Source organism: Hipposideros armiger, unplaced genomic scaffold (genome assembly GCF_001890085.2).
Source record: "Hipposideros armiger isolate ML-2016 unplaced genomic scaffold, ASM189008v1 scaffold_48, whole genome shotgun sequence".
Classification (NCBI taxonomy): Eukaryota; Metazoa; Chordata; class Mammalia; order Chiroptera; family Hipposideridae; genus Hipposideros; species Hipposideros armiger.
The window spans coordinates 727,417-731,924 of record NW_017731398.1 but is presented as its reverse complement, the minus strand read 5'-3'; the positions used below and the strand labels follow the sequence as shown (position 1 = coordinate 731,924).

The following is a 4,508-nucleotide window of genomic DNA, read 5'->3' as shown; positions in this document are numbered from 1 at the left end:
CACTCTCTCGACTAATGGGTCAGAGGCTAATGCAGAGGGGGTGGTCTAAGAATCGGCTGTAAGGCGACAGTAGGTCTTACCAGAGTTGCTCTCAGATAATCACCTTATTATTGAATGCTGGGAAAACTAGTCACTCAGCAAACATTTACTCAACAACTGCCACATATCAGGTCCTGGAGATCATGATTCTCACAGCTCATCAGTTTAGTGGTGGAAACAGACATTATAACCCAATCATCACCTAAGTAAATATAAACTGCAAGCATGATACATGCTGTCAAGGACAATCAGGGTAGTTCGAGAGTGTAAGAGATTCCTAATCTAGTCTAGGGAATCAGGAAGGCTTCCCTAACGATAAGATGGAAGAGGAACTGAGAGCCCATAGTGGCTGAAACAGAGTCTAAGGAGACAGCAGAGAGGCTCAAGTCAGACTACAGAGGGCCGGGATTTGGGTTTTTAACCACTTAATGGTTTTAAACTAAGACTGACAAGCTCAGGTTTAGACTTTACAAAGACCAGCAGGTAGAGTGAATTGGAAGAATCAAGAATTAACCCCTGGGGGGTGGGGATGAGGGAGAGAGGGAGGGGGCTGGACAGCATAAAAACGCAGCTGCACTGTTGCCATGGGGACATGGGGGACAGTTCGAGGAATGTAATTGATAATGTTGTGAATATTTTGTAGAGTGTCAGGTGGTCACGTCTTGCATCATGGATGGGGAAGAGGCTTGATCACTGCACTGTACACCTGAAGCTGATGTTGTATANGAACAGACAAGTTGCTGTCCTTTTGTTCTTCAGTCTAGTTGTGGAGGATGTTGCTTCACTGGCCCATGTTGGTATTATCATTGTGCTCTTCCTGGATGTGGCAGATTGGTCTCCGGCCTCTGGATAGCCGCTCACAGCGGCTCTTGGCAGCTCCAACTGGCTGCTGGCCGCTCACGCTGGCTGCCGGCCACACATGGTAGCTTATGGTAGCCCACTGTAGCAGGGGCTGCAGCCTACGCCGTCGCCAGCCACTCAAGGCAGCCCAGCTCCAGGCCGAACTGTTGCTCACCATCTTAGCTATAGAGGGCAGTGTCACTGGCCCTCATGTGGGATCCGAACCGGGGCCCTGCTGCTCAGAGCTAGCATCCCAAGCCAGCTCTTAACCAATGCGCCACTCGGCCGGCCCTGGTTCTTGATTTTTTAAGACTAATCTTTAACTGTACATACAGGTTGTTGCCAATTTCACATTATTATACACAAGGTTTAATGACTATCCTGTGTACCTACCTTTGCCTATGTGTTTTTATTTTCTTTAAAATAAAATCCCAGTAGACCATTGGATCAGAGTAGGCTCATGGCTCAGGCTTTAGATACATACTCTGTCAAAAAAAAATTCTGCCCTCCAGAAAACGATACCAGTGTTCAGTGTATGGGAATGGCCAGGATTTCAAAGCTGACCACTCCTCCTTTGATAGGAATAGCTTTTCTACTGTTCGGTAGTGATTTCAAATGCTTGTGCATAGAGCCAGCTGGGTAAGGGTGGCCTAGTGTGTGCGTAAGTGCCCAGTCAATCCTTCAAAAGGAAACTGGTGCCTGTCTTCATCTCCCATTGGGGCCCTGGAGTCCCGTGGGTCCAGTGGTGTTAGGGAGAGGGGCCTGCTGTTGGCCGAGATAACTTCAGAAGGAGGCTTACCTCAGCAGAGTTGCTACAGTCCAAGCCTTGGTTCCCTCAGCTCTGCTGGTCCAGGACCTTCACTTTAATAAAACAAAGGAAAAAAATAAACATAGAAAACATGCAAAATGACATACCAAAATTCAAGCTGAGTTTCATGGGTATAGAGTTTCAGTTTTATAAGATAAAAAAGTTGTAGATCAGCTGCACAACAATGCGAATATACTTAACACTACTGAACTGTACACTGAGAAATGGTTAAGATGGTGAATCTTATGAGTTTTTTTACCAAAATAAAAATTTGTATCAAGCTAAGCATAATTTTGTAAAGCATAATGATGTAAAGTCTTAAATTATTTTATTAAAAGTGAGTTTCAAGGGGGGAGGGGGTGGTAGATGAGGGTAAGAGGGATCAAATATATGGTGATGGAAAGAGAACTGACTCTGGGTGAACACACAATGTGATATATAGATGATGTATCACAGAATTGTACACCTGAAACCTATGTAACTTTACTAAAAATTGTCACCCCAATAAACTTTAATTTAAAAAAAAAGTGAGTTTCAAATATTTCTCCAAAGAAGATACACAAATGGCCAACAAGCACATGAAAAGATGCTGAACATCACTAATCATTAAGGGATACCACCTCATACCCATTAGGATGGCTACTATCAAAAAAGAAAGGAAGGAAGGAAGGAAATACCGTGTTAGTGAAGATGTGGAGAAATTGGAACCCTTGTGTACTGTTGGTAGGAACAAAAAATGATGCCGCTAAATGATGGCATATTTCCATAAAACCATGGAAAACAGAATGGCAGTTCCTCAAAAAAGTAAAAAGAGAATTACTATACGATGCAGCAATTTCAACTTCTGGGTACACGAGGCTGAACCAAAAGGGCTCCTGCTGGCTATGGGGACTGAAGCAACAGGAAGAACTGGGAGTGACTCAGCTGCAGAAACTAGGTACACTGAAGTGGCATTCACAGCGAGGGAGAAGCCAGGGGGTGGGGTGGGGGGGGTATAGAGTGACTAGAGGAAAAGAGACATCAAGAGTCAATTTTGATCGCTGAGTTTGAGAAGCAGCCTGGACATCCAAGAAGAGTGGTGTAAGTAGTTGCATAGTCAAACCTGGAGGTCAAGGATAAGATCAGGGCTAAATACAAATTTGGAATAATATTTATAGCTAGGGGCTAAGTCCAAGGAAGGACTCAGGACCAAGATGACATCAAAAGGCTAAAAACTTGAGGAAAGACATAACAATCAATCAAATAAATAGAAAGTGGGTATGGTCGTATTTATATTAAAGTTGAACTAGGAGGCAAAAGGCATTACCTAGGAATAAAGAGGTGTATTTTAGAGCGACAAGTCAGCAGTGACCCTGTGACAGGACGGAACCTTTATAAGAAAACCAGGAAAAAGGTAACACGAGTTGCATGTCTATCTTGTGCTTGCCAAGGGTTGAGGGTTTTCCACGTGCACCCAGGTGACCATGACAACAAGCCTCTGAGGTGGGTATCATCCTGGGAGAAGGATGAGAGATTAGGTTTTAGAGGCTGACAGGTGTTTGAATTCTAGCTCTACCACTCACAAGTGATGTGACCTTGAGCTCCTAGGATAAAGTCCATTTCCTCAGCATAGCCTCTTGGCTCACAGGGCTTGGCTGTGTCTCCCTCTCTCACCTCATCTCATACCACCCTTCCCACTGCCCACTCTGCCCCTCACTCTTACTAAGCTTGTTCCTGCTCAGGGCCTTGGCACTTTTAGTTCCTTCTGCCTAAAATACCCTTTCCCCAGATTTTCTTCACATGGCTGGCTTCTTAAGGTCTCAGATCAAATGTCGCTGCCTCAGAGAAACCTGTGTGACCAGCCTATCTAATGTCCTAAGGAAAACAGGAAAAAGGAAATGTTACAAGCAGAGGGAAAAATATCTTGGAAAACAAACAAAAAAAGTGGAATTCACAAACCCAAAAGTTGGTACTTTGACAAAAATATGATAACTGAACAAACCTTTGGCAAAAAACCTAACTAAGAAACAAAATTAACTTTACAACAAGCAGCACTAGAAGCTGTTTTTAAAAGTTATCAGCAACTCAGTGTTATCACTGTTATCAAGAGTTGACCAGGTACAGGAAGGACAATATGCTAAGACTGCACCAATGACTCAGAAGAGTAGCACAAAATGTTCTTATTGGCTGCTCAGTATAGTCCCTCCACTGTATGAAAAGCTACCAGGAAGCAAAATTATAAACAGAAGGCTGTTCAATTAACCCTTCAGAGCCAGGTGAGGTGGCTGGGAGAATCTAGATCACAGCTGGTCACTATCGCTAAAGGTCAACTCCCACATCCTCACCGTCAGGAGATACAGAATCACCAGGGATTTGCCATGGCTGGCCGGCACTCCCTCTCCTCAGTCTACAAGAGACACAGTGACAGCTTCTTGCTCTTCGCCTACCCTTTAACTAACTAAAGAAAGACCAACCCTTTCTTGGACAGAAAAAGCCTGTCAAAATGATCAGGTTGGGACAGGACTACACTGCAGTCACTTTGACTGGTTTTGGTGTTCCCATTACTCTGCAACCTCCACTTTTTTTTTTCTTTTTTTTTTTTTCAGCTGAGCCATCCAGCTTCCTATTGGCAGCTCAGTGGCTGCTCAGCTCGGAGCTGGACTCGAACTGCTGTTGCTCAGATCTCAAACTCTTGAGCGAGCTCTTAACCAACTGAGCCACTCAGCCGGCCCCAACCTCCACTTCTTAAAATGGAATATTTCCACAACAGTGGGGCTCACACGTTGATATAGTAGGTTGTCACGTCCTGCGTGGCAAGGGCAAATGGGACACGAGAGGGGCG

The 4,508-nt window shown here is 44.5% G+C and overlaps 1 protein-coding gene across 1 annotated transcript in view; it reads right to left on the bottom strand.

The window, feature by feature from the left end:
* The window catches only part of GDPGP1 (GDP-D-glucose phosphorylase 1), a 12,820-nt gene that overhangs the window by 6,037 nt on the left and 2,275 nt on the right, over positions 1 to 4,508 (bottom strand). The window contains exon 2 of the mRNA XM_019640209.1: positions 1,679 to 1,740. The gene's annotated coding sequence lies outside the window, so the exon portion shown is untranslated. The remainder of the gene's footprint in view (positions 1 to 1,678; positions 1,741 to 4,508) is intronic.